We start from the raw sequence: 17,531 nt of genomic DNA, 5'->3' as shown, positions 1-17,531 counted from the left end.
CCCTCCATATAGTATAATGCACTCCTCAGTCCTCCATATAGTATAATACACTATTCAGTCCTCCATATAGTATAATACACTATTCAGTCCTCCATATAGTATAATACACTATTCAGCCCTCCATATAGTATAATGCACTCCTCAGTCCTCCATATAGTATAATACACTATTCAGTCCTCCATATAGTATAATGCACTCCTCAGCCCTCCATATAGTATAATACACTCCTCAGTCCTCCAAATATAAAAATGCACTCAGTCCTCCATATAGTATAATACACTATTCAGTCCTCCATATAGTATAATGCACTCCTCAGCCCTCCATATAGTATAATACACTCCTCAGTCCTCTATATAGAATACACTCCTCAGTCCTCTATATAGTATAATACACTCCTCATAGTCCTTCATATATTAAAATATAGAGTTGAGCGAAACGGGTCGAAAAATTTCAAAAGTCGCCGACTTTTGGCAAAGTCGGGTTTCATGAAACGAAACCCGACCCTAGGATGAGGTCGGCCACGAGGTCGGCGACTTACGCGCCAAAGTCGCGTTTCAAAAGTTTGTTTTGCGCTCTTTTTCAGCCAATCAGGATCCACGGACACTGTGGGCACCGTGATGACATATGGTGGTGACCCGTGCCTCTTTCAGAAGGGCATGCAAGTGATTGGCTTGCTTTGGGGGGCGTCACAGGGGGTATAAAAGGGCGTGCACGCCGACCGCCATGTTACTCATGCTGATCTCAGAATAGAGAGAGCTGCTGCTGCTGATTTTGTAGGGAGAGCGTTAGGCAGGGAAGAAGACACCAAAAACTGCTTCTGCTGCTAGCGATTTTGCCTGTACAACACACCAGTCACTGTGTGTGCAGTGCAAGGGGAGGCTATATAGTGGTGTATCAGTGGTGTTGGTTGTTGGGCTGCCTTCTAAGGCTTCCTGACATTCCTGCATTGCTGTTTACCCACTGCTCCGCAAACTGCTTTTTTAAAAGCAATCCCAATTTTTTTTTTTGTCCTGCTGAGAAGAAAAAAAAACTGCTTCTGCTGCTAGCGATTTTGCCTGTACAACACACCAGTCACTGTGTGCAGTGCAAGGGGAGGCTATATAGTGGTGTATCTGTGGTGTTGGTTGTTGGGCTGCCTTCTAAGGCTTCCTGACATTCCTGCATTGCTGTTTACCCACTGCTCCGCAAACTGCTTTTTTAAAAGCAATCCCAAATTTTTTTTTTTGTCCTGCTGAGGTACTGAGCGTGCATTTTTTCACACCATACAGCGGGTACGCTCCTCACAGTACCGTGTAACGGCTGTTATCACAGCCACAGTGAAGCTATCAGTGTGTCACTCTGTGAGAATAAAACGAGGACATGTTCCGTTCTTACAGACCTGCACTCTAGGGAGATTCCTATTCTGCCCAATTCTACATACACCTTGTAGTTTGTGATACACTAGCCAATTTCTGCCTGTGACATAGCGCTGTGATATTCAGTGGGCCTCACACAATCCATAAGTGTCCAGTGTCCACAAGTGTGTGCAGAAATTCAAAATCTCCCTTATCCTCTAGTCACTTTGGTCACAGCTGTGCCATCGAGCCTGTGACAGAGCGCTCAGATATTCAGTGGGCCTCACACAATCCAAAAGTGTCCAGTGTCCACAAGTGTCTGCAGAAATTCAAAATCTCCCCTGTCCTATAGACACCTTGTACCTTGTTTTACATTACTATATAGTTTGTTGGATTTTGTCTACATTTCTACCAAAAATGAGGAAGGCTGGTGGAAGAGGCTGTAGAATTGGGCGGGGGTTGGCAGCTGGTAATGATGGTGTTGGTGGTGGATCTGATGGTAGTGGCAAGAGCAAAATAGGACCGAATGCAGGAGGTTGAGCCTGCGTCATCGTCTGGCTACATAAGGCCTCGAACGCTTAGTTTTCTAGGAGTTGGCAAACCGCTTTTAAAGCCAGAGCATCAGGAAAAAGTTTTGTCTTACATTGCTGACTCAGCCTCCAGCTCTATCGCCGCCTCTTCTTCAGTTGTAAAAAGTAAAAGCACTGAGTCGTCATTGGAGGCTCATGTTCATGAACCACACCTTTCCTTATGTCCTTCACCCCAACCAAGATTGAAGGATGACGCAGGCCATACTACTGATTACTCCATGGAGCTGTTTTCACATACCATGCCTGGATTATCAAGTGAAATGGTGAATTACCCAGGCCAAGATGAATCTGACATGGAGTGCACTGATGCACAGCCGCTGATGGATGATTCTGCTGGTACATTCACTCAGAGCACTACATTGTCCTCGCAGTGTACAGAGCCAGATTCTGACCCTGATGAGACTCAGGTGCCCCTTCCCGCACACTATACCACCATACACGGTGACACAGAGGAAGGTGCACATGACATAGAAGAGGAGGTGATGGATGACCCAGTTGTTGACCCAGATTGGCATCCATTGGGGGAAGAGGGTGCTGCTTCCAATAGCTCAGATGAGGAGCATCCACAGCAGACATCGACATCGCAACAGCTGTTATCTGGCAGGCCCGGAGCACTCCAAAGACAGGTTCCAAACATCAAAAGAGTTGCTGGACAGCTTGTCCAGAGGGTCAAAACATCACAGCGTGCTAGGCCGCAAAATGTCTGCCAAAGTAGGAAGAGTGCAGTGTGGCACTTTTTTGAACAAAATCCTCATGATCAGGCCAAGGTTATCTGTAAGAAGTGCGCAAAGACCTTTAGCCGAGGGAAAAATCTGAAAAATTTGAATACCAGTTTCATGCTTAGACATTTAACCAGCATGCACTTGCAAGCGTGGACACAACACCAAACCTCAAGTGCCACTGATCACAACGAAGGTAGTCAGCAACGCTACATTGTTTCCCCCACTGTAAGCCCACCGGTTAGCACAGCAGCAAATGTTGAGGTGTCGTTGCAAGGCCACAGCTGTCAGGGAATCCCACTGTTATATCAACGAAAGACTGATTCTAGGCCATCAGAAAGAACAACTCCATCACCATCATCAACCCTCTCTCAGTCCGCCCTCTCCACCGCTACTTCCACCATATGCAGCTCTCAAGTCCAGCTCACCCTCCCAGACACTATGAGTAGGTCAAGAAAGTACTCAGTCTCTCATCCGCGTACACTGGGTTTGAACGCCCACATTGCCAAACTAATCTCGTTTGAGATGATGCCCTTTCGGTTGGTGGAAAGCACAGCTTTCCGCGAACTCATGGCCTATGCAGTACCACGCTATGACCTACCCAGTCGCCACTTCTTCTCTCGCAAAGCCATCCCAGCCCTCCACCATCATGTGAAAGACCGCATTGTCCATGCACTCAAGCAGTCAGTGAGCGGAAAGGTGCACCTCACAACTGATGCATGGTCCAGTCGGCATGGCCAGGGCTGTTACGTGTCCATCACTGCGCACTGGGTTAATGTGGTGGATGCAGGGTCCACAGGGGACAGCGGTGGTGGGACAGTGCTGCCTAGGCCACGGTATAGGAAACAGTTGGCTGTAGGCGTTCGACCCTCCTCCTCCTCCTCCTCCAGAAGCGAAAGCTCGTCCACAGAGCGCAGTCGTACGAGCACTCCATCTGCAGCTGCCACTGTTGCACACGATGTGTCCCCCTATCGAGCAGCTAGTGGAAAGCATCAGCAGGCTGTGTTGCAGATGATGTGTTTGGGCAACAGACACCGCCGAGGTGCTGGCCGAGTACTTGAAGCGACAAACTGAGTCATGGCTGGGCAGTGTACATCTTGAGGCAGGCAAGGTAGTTAGTGATAACGGCCGTAATTTTGTGGCAGCCATAGCCCTTTCAAAACTCAGCCATATACCTTGCTTGGCTCACACCTTGAACCTGGTGGTGCAGTGCTTCCTCAAAAATTATCCGGAGTTAACAGCCCTGCTCCAGAAGGTGCGAAGACTGTGCGCGCACATCCGCCGGTCGCCTGTACACTCCGTTCGTATGCAGAAGCTGCAGCGATTGCTCCACCTTCCCAACCACCGCCTCATTATCGACATTGCAACAAGGTGTAACTCCACCCTGCACATTGTGGAGCAGCTGTGCGCGCAGAGGCAGGCCATAATGCATTTGTGGGAGGATACACGGCCAGGCACTTTGAGAGCAGACATGGAGTTGACAGGTGTGCAGTGGTCGAAGCTGAAAGACCTCTGTAAAGTCCTTCAGTGTTTTGAGGAATGCACACGGCTGGTAAGCGCAGACGACGCCATCCTAAGCATGAGCATCCCACTTATGCGTCTGCTCATGCAAACTTTGACGCACCTTAAGGAGCAGGCATCTGCAGCCAATGTTGATGAGGAGGAAGAGGAGGAGGGAATCCTTGATGACATTCAGCCATTGTCTGCTCAGGGACCTCTCCTAGATGAGGTGGAGGAAGAAGAGGAGGAGGAGGAGGATGATGGGGATGATTACTTAGGGGAGGAGGATGCATCTTGTGGGGCAAGTGAAAATGTTGGCGTGGCAAGGTCTGGTACAGGGTTTGTGCGTGACTGGAGGGATGTGGATTTGCCAGAAAGTGCTCCTCCAACCAGCACTCGCAGTGCATCATTGACACCGGGAACATTGGCCCACATGTCAGATTATGCCTTGCAGATCCTAAAAAGGGACCCCCGCATTGCCAAAATGATGAACGATGACGACTACTGGTTGGCCAGCATCCTGGATCCACGCTATAAAGGCAAATTACAAAACATCATGCCACAGGAGAACCTTGACCTAATATTGGCTAATAAACAAGCAACTCTGGTAAATCGGTTGCTTGAGGCATTCCCAGCACACAGCAGCGGTGATGGTTCTCACACGAGCCGTACGGGCTGGGGGCAGCTTGGCAGAGGTGTTCGTGGTGCACACAGCAGAAGTAACGTTGGGAGACAGGGGTTTCATGACAATGTTGTGGACTGATTTTTCAAATACCGCTCACACAACTGGTAATACTTCATCTATGGAAAGTGACAGGAGACAGCAGTTGTCAACTATGGTTACAAACTACTTTTCCTCCCATATCGATGTTCTCCCACACAGGTCATTCCCCTTTGACTATTGGGCCGCTAAACTGGACACCTGGCCTGAATTGGCCCAATATGCCTTACAGGAGCTCGCTTGCCCAGCTGCAAGTGTGCTATCGGAAAGAGTCTTCAGTGCAGCTGGATCAATCCTGACAGAAAAAAGGACCCATCTGTCAACCCAAAATGTGGATGATCTAACCTTCAATAAAATGAACCATGCATGGGTTTCCAAGGATTTTGTCCCACCTTCCCCTGATGACACATAGGGTGACAGAAAAATGGCTTGCTTTGGTCCACCTCTTCCTGGGACTTCACCTATTTCGCCTTTTGCATCAGCTGAATGTCCAACATCAACATATGCCACTTTCTAAAACTCCCTAACTGTGCTGCCTCCCCCCCCCCCCATGGCCGGGGTCACCACCTAGCGCACGACACCGTGCGAGTGCCGTTGCCCTGGACAGGTGGGTAGGCCGACTCTTGGGTGCAGGCACTGGCACAGGGTCCCTCATAGTGCAATCAAGTGTCTCTGACGGTGGTGGTGCACACCCGCCGTCAGACACACCGCTGTACTATGAGGGGCCCAGTGCCAGTACCGACGCCCACGAGTGGGCCCCCCTTGCATGGGCAGGGCCCCAGCATTTGCAATCTTTACCTCTCCCTACTCCTCCGCTGTGTAATCTGGGCCGTCAAATCCATACTGTGCCTGACACCGTCTGAGCCTGCCTCCTGATGTATAGACATATATTTTGAATGTGTACGCTATCCATACATGTTATCCGGGGATACGGTACCCTTTCTCACCTTTGTGCAATCACCTGCAAGCCATACTGGGTCTGACACCGTCTGAGCCTGCCTCCTGATGTATAGACATATATTATGAATGTGTACGCTATCCATACATGTTATCCGGGGATACGGTACCCTTTCTCACCTTTGTGCAATCACGTGTAATCCATACTGGGCCTGAGAACGGCTGGCGAGCTGTTAAGCAAGCTACAGCACCTGTGGTTTGCACACGTAAGTTTTTCATTTTTTCAGGAATGACGGTTAGGCCTAATTCCGGAACTGCGGTTGACCTGCACTTACTGGGAAATCATCGTTCGCGGGTAATAATTGTAATCACAGATCCCCATCACTAACGTTGTTCAGCGGGTTATCTTCACCTGTAAGCGACAAACGCTGGCCTTTTCAGTGTAGCGCACATGCAGCCACGGACATGTAAGGGCATGACACACCAGTTATTGGCCAATCTCATGTGCCAGAGCCTCACGTGTCCCTCTAGTAAGCCGGACTCGGACCGCGGGGCATGACGGAGTCTCGTTCGTTAACGGAATTAAGCTTGCAATCTGTGCATCTTTTCTGTAGCTTGCATGGTTGAGGTTTCCCAGGTGGAGTCGAATTAAACCGTAGGCTCCACTCCTGGTGGTGCCCTTCTGGACATTCCTTTAAGGTTCAGCTTTGCAACCACACTGCCCACGTAAAACAAACACTTTGCCTTCATGAACGCTGTTTGGAGGGTCATAACTCGTGGGAATAACGCCGCCCAATCAGTTAACCTGCTAGAGAGATCGTTCGTTGCTCCCAAGCATGACATCACACTCCCTAGGAGGAAGGTAATGCCACTGTGGCGACCGTACTCCTGGGGGCGACACAAGTGCACTGATGCCCAGCCACTGCTTGATGAATCTGCTGGTACATTGACCCAGACCACTACATTCCCCTCGCACGCTACACGACCTGAATCTGACCCTGATGAAACTCAGGTTACCCTTCCCATATACAGTTCCATTTTACACGGTGACAAAGAGGAAGCTGCAGATGAAAGTGCAGGTTCGGCCCACCCGCCATCAGACACACCACCGTACTATCAGGGGCCCTGTGCCAGTGCCGTCGCCAACGAGTGGGCCTCCCCTGCTTGCTCAGGATCACAGCACTTGCAAGGTTGAAATACTGTGCAGTGAGATGGAAGATGGGGACGACGAGGAGTCCAGACTAGTACAGGGATTCCCTAGCGAGGAGACTTATTTGATTGTTTTCAATGTTGGGACAGCAATTTTTGGGGAGCACTATACTCTGGAGAATGATAGATGGGGCCCACCATACACTGGAACATTCCAAAGGTGGACATCAGACACTGGAGCAGCATTTACAGGGCCCATTATACACTAGAGCATTAGAAATGGGGCCCATTATGTTTGGAGCATTATTTGGGCCCATAAGACAGTGGAGCTTCATCCATGGGGACCAACATATACTGTAGCATTATGTGGAGCTCATCATATACTGTTTCAAACATAATATGGGACCAATGATTCTGTATGGAGAAATAGATGGGCCTCGTCATGAGATGTAAAAAGTGAAGTATTTTTCATTGTACTATACCGCTATTTCTCTGCCGTATCGGAGCATGATGAGTTGTGGTATGTGTTAAAGGGGCGCTCTTTCGCCCAGGGCACATGAAAACCTGGAGCCAGCCCTCCCCCCCCACAGCTTTAGCCAAATAACCCCCATTTTTCAGTGCGTAACTTGTATTATGAAGTTAATTAAGGTTGACAAGCTTAAGTAAGGAGAATTGATGCTTTTGGCATTCAAATGGGCACTGTAGGTGTGTTTCCTGTCCTCCTCTCACTGCCGACTTTTATTCCCCATTGACTTACATTGGGTTTCGTGTTTCGGGACGACCCCGACTTTTCCCTATAATCGGACGATCTTGCTCGACCCGACTTTTGGAAAAGTCGGGTTTCACGAAACGAAACTCGACCCTAAAAAACCAAAAGTCGCTCAACTCTATTAAAATACACTCAGTCCTCCATATAGTATAATACACTATTCAGTCCTCCATATAGTATAATACACTCCTCATAGTCATCCATGTATTATAATACACTCCTCAGTCCTCCATATAGTATAATACACTCCTCAGTCCTCCTTATAGTATAATACACTCCTCAGTCCTCCTTATAGTATAATACACTCCTCAGTCCTCCTTATAGTATAATACACTCCTCAGTCCTCCTTATAAGATAATACACTCCTCAGTCCTCTATATAGTATAATACACTCCTCATAGTCCTCCTTATAAGATAATACACTCCTCAGTCCTCTATATAGTATAATACACTCCTCATAGTCCTCCATATATTAAAATACACTGCACAGTCCTCCTTATAGTATAATATACTCCTCATAGTGCTCCATATAGTATAATGCACTGCCATAGTCATCCATGTAGTACAATTCACTTCCCATAGTATAATGCACACCATAGTTCTTCATATAGTATAATGTATTCCCCATAGTCCTCGATACAGTATAATGCAACCCACATTTAGTATAATGCTGCCAACCCACAGAGTATAATGCAGCCACTCCACAAAAAATATGTAGCCCCCTGAGTATAATGGAGCCCCGCCATGCAACATAATGTAATCTCCCATAGAATATAATGCAGCTCCTCTATAGAATATATGGTAGCCCCATCATAGAGTATAATGCAGCCCCCCATAGAATATAATGGAGCCCCTCCATAGAATACAATGTAGCCTCCTCACATAATATAATGCAGCCCACCATAGAATATAATGTAGCCCCCTCATAGAGCATAATGAGCCCCCCATAGAATATAATGCAGCCCCCCATAGAATACAATGTAGCCCCCTCATATTGTATAATGTAGCCCCCTCTTAGAGTATGCAATCACCCCTCATAGAATATAATAAATTGAATACAGCCCCCCATAGAATATAATACAGCTCACCTCCCCATAGAATATAATGTAGCCCCATAACAGTATGATGCAATCCTCCCTCATAGAATATAATACAGCCCCCCATAGAATATAATGAAGCCCCCCATATAATATAATAGTTATCCTTCCCATAGAATATAATGTACCCCCCATAGAATATAATACAGCCCACCTACCCATATAATGTAATGTACCCCCATAGAATATAAAACAGCCCACCTCCCCATAGAATATAATGTAGCTCCCCTCCCAAAAATGTCTTCACAGTCCAGTACTCTGATATATTTAAACAAAAAAAAACAAAAAAAAAAAAAAAAAAACACACAATCCTCACCTCTCCTCGTGCCCCGCGCTGCTCCCGGTGTGACTCAGGTCTCAGCGGCTGCAGTCTGCCCAGCAAACAGCGGGTACGTGATGAAGTGACATCATCGCGCACCCGCAGTGTCAGAGGCAGAGGCGAATACTGGGAGAGGGAGCGTGAGCTGACACTCTCTCCTTCATCATTGCTTTGAACTGTATCGGGGTCTTAGACGCCCCTGGGAGGGGCGGGGGCCCTGGGCAGCTGCCTGGTCTGCCGGCCACTAACGTTGGCCCTAGTCGGAGTCACACTACCGTGTAACACGGCCGAGTGTCATGTGATAAAACATAGCATAGCACTCGGCTCAGTGTTATTCTATTGCGTAAGCTCAGATCTGTAATTATTTTCTCATGCCGATTTGGCATAAAAGATCAATCTCGGTTCACTTGCACCCATACAAGTCTATGGGTGCGAGTGAAACATTTCACTGTACTCAGATATCGCCCAAGTACAGTGCGATATATGCTGACGCCAGCAGCAGAGGAGATTGAGAAAATACTTTCTCCACCTCCTCTGTAGCTGTGATCTGATCCTGTCATGCGAAAGGATAGGTGCACAGGTGCATGACACTTGGCTCCCGCTCGCAGCAGAGCAGGAACCAAGGGTACTGTAATTAGCATATAGCATCCGATGCTTTCGCATACCAGAGAGCTATATGCTGGTGTGACTCCAGCTTAAGACTTATAGAGGTTGTCCAGCCTAGGCAGCACGGTGGCTCAGTTTTTAGCACTGTGGCCTTACAGCTTGGGATCTGTGTTCAAATCCCACCAAGGACAACATCTTCAAGGAGTTTATATCTTCTACCTGTATCTGCATTGGCGTTAAATCGCACACTTCAAAGACATACTGACAGGAAATTTAGATTGAAATCCCTTTGGAGACAGCGATGAGAATGTATGTAAAGCGCTGTGGAATATGATAGCGCTATATAAGAAAAGCATAATAAATAAATAGGCTGCAAGTCGGCAGTCATTCTATGTGATAATTGCTGGAGCCAAAGAATGCTTTGTACCCATGCCAACATCTTTCACCTGGGTATACAGAAACAGTAAATAGGATGTAATGAAAAAAAAATGATGAATTGGCTAGTCATGAGGCTGATCCTTTCCATTACGCAAGGTTGCTATTTACAGTGTTAAATTTTCTTCAACTCATATACAAAGTGTGCATAGGCAGGGCCATGACCTTTTGCTGGGATCACGCCCTTTGCTTTAATCCCTAATATTACAGTAGATGTCCTTAGGAAGCCTCCTGCTGATACTATCACAAACATCAAATACAAAACAATGTAAAGGCAGGGTCACATTTATCTGCTTGGCTGAGCTAAATACTATAATTAGGTCAATGAGGAATTCACATTGAAAACTAAAAATCTCATTATAGGACTTCCTCAAAATAGACATTCTTTTAGTATATAAAGGGATTTTCAATAAATACAGTTTTAACCCCATCATCCTGCTCTAAATAAAATTAATAAACGCAGTTGAACTCATCGAAACTTATTCCATCATTGACTCTTCGACAATGTTTCCGGGTCTTTGTTGACTGGATGCAAGGGTGATGTGATGATAATAGTGCTTGTGAGCGCTGCAACCAATCACTGGTATCAATGGTTCAGCATAACCAGTGATTGGCCCAGGGATTGGATGAAGTGGTCACATCTGTGTCAAAATACACATTTTGGTAATTTTCCAAAAAAACAAAGAAACGTTAAAGGGGTATTCCAATTTTTTTAGCGTTCATGGCATATAAACAGGATATACCTGATAGCGACCACTGTCCTAATATACAAAACTCTTTTCGCTAAAGGAGTAATCCCGTTGTGCGTCTGTTCGCACCACTCTACTACCAGCATGTGTGAACATTTGGCACCCAAAGGGTACTTTCCTCAATGTAGTGAGGTCCCTCCAAGGCGCTGACTGTGCATTGCTTTAATTATAAATAAGGCAGCTGCAGACGAGCATATTTGCTCTCCGAGTGCGACCCAAATAAACATCAGATCACCCTTGGACCAATGTTAGCCTATGGGGGTTTGCACATGTTTGATTGTTTCCTCAAACAGAGACTGTTCTAGTAATGTATCACTGCATGCTCGATTTGCATCTGATACTCGAATCACATTCGGCCATGCAAATCAAAGAGTCTGTGGGAAAATTTGGACTGCACACTCGGATTACATCTGAGAGCAGTCTGATTTCTGCGGCCTCACAAAATTGAGAAGATGGAGACTTTTTTTCTCCATCTTCTCCTCATCCAAGAGAACTAGATCACACTATGCTGCCACTTGACGCAAACTTCGATGAGACTGTCATTTGCATAATCAGCACTATTCTCCTGGATGAGAGAATCTACAGCTGTCTACTCCTGCTCTTAAAGGGGTAGTCACATCTCCAAGATCCTATCCCAATGTGTAGTAGGTGTAATAATAATATTAGTATATTGAACAGCTGACATATGCCCGCAATAGCCGGGTGTGGAATCGTGATCCATATGCGGCTATTAGCCAGTTATATGCCGCTGTCAAACTGACAGCGGTGTAACGATAATGTAAAATATCATGTATGATTTCGCCGCAACATTCCAGAATCTTCCATTCTCTACACTCTCTAGAATGATTCATAGCAGCAAGGAGCCAAGCGACCCCCTTCCCCCTTGTCACACATTGCAGCAGCTTGTGTTTCCTCTGCCTGCAACTTCACACACGCTCACTATAACATGAAACTACAGCCACTCACTCCTTCCTGACCCCCCCCACTGCAAGGAATGCTAATTAGCCAGGAGAGAATTTCCTTTGTCAGTCCAACATGTGCTTCTCTCTCTCATATATCATATTAAAAAGGCCATAACTCGGGCTCTGCCAGGGACAGAAATGTGAAAATGACATATTGGGACGTCCTCCAAACCGGCTTCACTACAGTGGTTCTTGCTAAATTCTAGCACCAACAGAACCAGAGAAATGGATTTCTTCTGAACAGAGCGGAATAGACAGCTAGTGTTTGATGTCATTAAAAAGCTAATTTAAATATAAGATGAATGATGGTTCTGTCATTAGTCTGCTAGGTTCTCAAGCCCAGATATGATGGCTATAAGTTTTCAGAACCCAAATCTGTACTTTGAGAAAGGGGAGGACTGTCACAAGCCAGCCCCTTTAGTGATGTCACAAAGGCAAAGGTATAAGATATTTTCCCCTACCCCTCCCTCATTCTAGCCTAGGATGCCTTGGCAATAAGATCTCAAATGCATGGTGATATTTGGCTCCTCCTCCCCGCATGGTTCTGCCTGAAATTATCGAAGGAATATGTAAGTGTATCTCTGTTCTTTTAAATCCCTTTTGTTTGTAGTTGCATTGTACATACTGTTATTGTCTCATAACGTAAAGCCTTTATATTGTCTGTAAACACTGCCCATCTTTTGGGAATAAGCTATAAAATTTATTAGTTCTGCCTCCTTGCTCTGTGACAAATTCATACGTGCCTATAAGCTATTTACGCCATTAATCTGGATTAGCTTCGAACCCCCCTATTAATTTTAAATATTAATAAGAGAAATCTGAAGCTGGTGGCAGCGAAGTGTGTTCTGGCTAGGTGGGTAGCGCTGGCAGTGACTGAGTGGGTTTTATAAGCGGATTAGTTCTGCCTCCTTGCTCTGTGACAAATTCATAGTGCCTATAAGCTAATTACACCACTAATCTGGATTAGCTTTGAACCTCTCTATTAATTTTAAATATTAATAAGAGAAATCTGAAGCTGATGGCAGCAAAGTGTGTTCTGGCTAGGTGGGTAGCCCTGGCAGTGACTGAGCGAGTTTTATAAGCTGATTGGGTGGCTGCGGCCAAAGCATTTATAATTCCCTCACTGCAACGGCCTAATAGCCAGTGCACAACAAGTAGCCCGTCCGGCGACTAATTATCCTAGGTGCAGTTCCCTGACTGACCTGAGGGTAAGGGGGGCGCCGGAGAGCTGTAAGTTCCAAAGTGGAACTGGAAAGTGGTATATCCTAAATCCCGACAGCTTGTAACATATTGTGGCTGTGGTGGGATAACTAAAATAAACCCCCTTGCGGTAAATTGTTAGGGCAAGACTAGCTTGCTGTTTTTTATCACACGGTGCCAGCGTTGGGATAACTAAGATAAGCCCCCCCCTGTGCATGTGATAGCCGTGTGCGGCCAAAGGTCACTCCCCCTGATCGTGACAAGCGGCATTTAACAAGCACTTCCGGCAATCGCGCAGGAAATACGCACACCAGTGACCCGCGTCACGTGATCGCGGTTCACCGGTGTGTTGGCATGACAACCGGAGGTCTCCTGGAGACCTCTATGGTTGTCAGTGCCGGCTTGCTGTGAGCGCCATCCAGTGGTCGATGCTCATAGCAAGTGAGTAAATCTGCTATATAGAGGCGATCTGATCATCGCCTCTATATAGCAGAGCCAATCGGGTTGTGGCAGCTTCTAGTTTCCCATGGAAGCTATTGAAGCATGGCAAAAGTTAAAGAAAAATATTTTTAAAAATATAAAAGTTCAAATCAACCCCCTTTTCCCCCCATTCAAAATAAAACAATAAAAATAAAATCAAACATACACATATTTGGTATCGCTGAGTTCAGAACTGCCTGATCAATAAAAAAAAATGCTTAACCTGATGGCTAAACGGTGTAGTGAGAAAAAAAGTCAAAACACCAGAATTACGTTCTTTTGGTAGCCGTGACATTGCATTAAAATGCTATCACGGGCAATCAAAAGATCGTATCTGCACCAAATTGGTATCATTAAAAACGTCAGATCGGTGCGCAAGAAATAAGCCCTCACCCAACCTGAGATCACAATTCACAAAAAATGGAGATGTTACAGGTATCGGAAAAATGGCGCTTTTTTTTTTTTAAAGTTTGGAATTTTTTTTTCAACACTTAGATAAAAAAGAACCTAGACATGTTTGGTGTCTATGAACTTGTAATGAACTGGAGAATCATCATAATGGCAGGACAGTTTTAGCATTTATTGAACCTAATAAAAAAAACCAAAAAAAAACAGCGTGGGATTGCAATTTTTTGCAATTTGACCACACTTGGAATTTTATTCCCGTTTTCTAGTACATGACATGGTAAAACCAATGGAATCGTTCAAAAGTACAACCCATCCCACAAAAAATAAGCCCTCACATGGCCATATTGACAGAAAAATAAAAAAAGTTATGGTTCTGGGAAGAAGGGGAGCAAAAAACGAAAGCGTAAAACCGAAAAAAGCTCCAGAGGTTAAGGGGATAAAGGACAGTTTCGTATTTTCACACTAGAAACTAGGGCTTTTAGGGTATGTGCACACGTTGAGGATTCTGCTGCAGATCTGCAGCGGATTTGGCCCTACGGCTCCACAGCAGATTCTCCTATGTTGTACAGTACCATTCTACCCTATGTAAAATATAAGACGCTGTGCACATGCTGCGGAAAAACATGTCAATTCTTTGTGTGGAATCTGCAGCGTTTTACACCTACTCCATTATAGGAATCTGCAGGTGTAAAACGCAGGAGAAATCTGCAGAAAATCCGCAGGAAATATGCACTAAATCCGCAGGTAAAACGCAGGTCATTTACCTGCGGATTTAGCAAAATCTGCGCAGAAAAATCTGCACTGGAATCCGCAACGTGTGCACTTACCCTTGCTCACCATCCTTTCAGGAAGAGTTTCAGCAGGCGCATTATAATCAGAGGCAGAATTACAATGACAAGTAAAACCTCATTGCAAAGCTGATAACACAGGATCCACCATTCACAACAGGGGATGTCACAGCACCCCTGCTCCACCTCCCTTCACAGGAACCTTTGCATACATTCATTAAATGATTCAATACATAAGATAGGGTTGAAGTCTGACCATTGTGGCTAATGCACATGTGTTGTTACCTTAAAAAATGGAAAGTACAAGTGTAAAAAAAAAAAAAGCCTCAGCGACAGGTGTGAAAAATTTCCATTTTTTCATTTTATTGTTAATACAGATTGTAATATGGTGGGGAAAAAAATTACCAAAAATACATTTAACACAACCAGATTTAAACAATAGGTAATGACACATTCCCGTTAAGAACCTTGGAAATCTGATTGACAACCTATATGGCCACCATAATCATACAAGGGTTGTTAGACAGGTTTCCCAAAGTCCTCAATCTGTGGAGCTCTTCAATAATACAACCCTCATCCCAGGACCTGAAAAAAAATGTCAGCAACAACTGTAATGTCACACCCATACGACAAACTTCATAAGCTCCTCATTAATCACTTCCATGTTCAAGATCTGCCACCTTTTTACCTCAGTACAAGCAGGAAAGACGACAACGACGTGTTGCTCTTTCCTTCGACGTCACAATTCCCGCACTTTTTGTGTCAGGCAAAAATCACCTCAGGAAAGTCAGATGAGCTCTGATTGGTTGCTGTGGTAGAAAGAGGAAGAAAGCTCAGCTGCGATTGGTTAACGTGATAAGAAGAAAGCTCAGCTGCAATTGGTTGCTGTGGTAAAATGAAAGCTGAGATCTGATTTTGTTGCTATGGGCAGCATTTTTTACTGTAAGACACTAATGAGGCCCAATATGTATTATCCTCTGCAAAGCCCACAAGTGAAACAGGGGGCTTGGTATCATAGCCCACCTTGTAAATAAATATATTCATTATTATGATGCACATGAGTTCTTTGAATGCAGCCAGCAGTGTGAAGAATGGAGGGTTTCAAGTTGGTTACCATGGTAATAGAAACATGTATATCCATACAGAAATACATTATTTAACAGGTTGAAGCGATATTCCACACAGAAGCACTGGAAAAATGATAAATATTAGACCGTGGAGGGTCCGGGCCTAAACAGGGGACCGGGTTTTCCCTCTGTTACAAGACTATACTTAGGAGGAAACACTATAGTGTGAAAGAGCTCGGGTATATGTATGTTCCTAGTGGTAACCACTAGAGTTGAGCGAAACGGGTCGGTCATATTCAAAAGTCGGCGACTTTCGCTGAAACGAAACCTGACCATAGCGTGAGGTCGGCGACCAGAGCGCCAAAGTCGCGTTTCAAAAGATGCTTCCAGCGCCCTTTTTCAGCCAGTGATGGAGGACGCACACTGTGGGCAATGCGATGACATAGGCATCGGTCACCACCATCTTTGAGAAGGGCATGCAAGTGATTGGCTGGCTTTGTGTGGCATCACAGGGGCTATAAAAGGGCGTGCACGTTACATTGAGGTGTAATCTCTCCTGGTCCTGAGACAATAGTTCTGCATCCTCAAATCTCTAGTGAGATTCAAATTCTCACCAATACTATAGACACCCTCCACCTTGTGATACACCATCCAATTTCAGCCTGTTACATTGAGGTGTAATCTCTCCTGTGCCTGAGACAATAGTTCAGCGTCCTCAAATCTCTAGTGAGATCCAAATTCTCACCAATCCTATAGCCGGCCCCCGACCGCGACCAGACCAAGGGGAGACCGCACCAGGAGGATCGGGGTCGGGGGGGATCCATACTCACCTGCCGGCGCCGGCCCTGGAGACAGGGATCAGCCGGACCCCATTCCCACCTGCTCCGCACACTGTCGTGGAGCCCTGTCCGGGCCCACCGCGGCGCTTCCAGGGGACCCCGCACTGCCCGAGGTAGGAGACCCCCCGTTACCTGAGTCGGACAGCTGGCCTGGGGATTCCATGATGGTACGATCTGTAGGGAATCCTGTCCTCCAGGAACAGGAAACCAACTGATGTGTGGGAGAGGTGCCGCCCTTATGTATCTGTAGGATTTCCTGTTCCTGAAGGGCGGATCCCCTCTCTCAGGTGGTGCTGTCATGGACGACCAAATAAATAAAATACTATCAATACTTGGGTAATCGTTTAGTTAATTTGTGTTGCAAATCTGTAGTGTTGAATATATGATGTGAAATGTTTTTATGTGCAATATAATCATTATAATTTGTTGTAACTAACCACAGTTGGTTACTATGCCCAGGCAGCGCCGGGCTCTTCAGCTAGTCTAATATATAAAGCTCAATGTGTGTGTGTGTGTGTGTGTGTGTGTGTGTGTGTGTGTGTGTGTGTGTGTGTGTGTGTATGTCCGGGATTGGCATCTGCACCGTTGCAGCTACAGTCACAAAATTTTGCACATTCACACGTCTGGACCCCGAGAGCGTCATAGGCTATGTCGTGAGGCGAAATTTTAACCCCGCGCGTTCCAATTCACCAAACAATTTTACTCATCACACACGGGGATATGAACACACACAAAATGCGCCACACACTACCACGTGCTTCAACACATATACCACCCTCAGCACACATTTCATCACACATACACCAACCTTGCCACATAAAAGTCGAAACACAAAAGTCGCCACTCAAAACTTGCCACGCTGTCCCAGAGCTGTTTAAAAGATGAAAAAAGAGCTGTGATTG

The 17,531-nt window shown here is 45.9% G+C and overlaps 1 long non-coding RNA gene across 3 annotated transcripts in view; it reads right to left on the bottom strand.

Annotated features, from left to right (window-relative positions):
• The window catches only part of LOC141092445 (uncharacterized), an 83,752-nt gene extending 66,901 nt beyond the window's left edge, over positions 1 to 16,851 (bottom strand). For all 3 annotated transcript variants that reach the window (XR_012232799.1, XR_012232798.1, XR_012232800.1), the window contains exons 1-2: positions 16,762 to 16,851; positions 15,412 to 15,532 (exon numbers count right to left, since the gene is read on the bottom strand). This is a non-coding gene — a long non-coding RNA (uncharacterized lncRNA). The remainder of the gene's footprint in view (positions 1 to 15,411; positions 15,533 to 16,761) is intronic.
• Between the last annotated feature and the right edge of the window lie 680 nt (positions 16,852 to 17,531).

Source organism: Dendrobates tinctorius, unplaced genomic scaffold, assembly GCF_039654945.1.
Source record: "Dendrobates tinctorius isolate UK_male_01 unplaced genomic scaffold, ASM3965494v1 ptg000059l, whole genome shotgun sequence".
Lineage (NCBI taxonomy): Eukaryota > Metazoa > Chordata > Amphibia > Anura > Dendrobatidae > Dendrobates > Dendrobates tinctorius.
The sequence above is the reverse complement of the archived record's forward strand: the minus strand, read 5'-3'. Positions and strand labels throughout refer to the sequence as shown.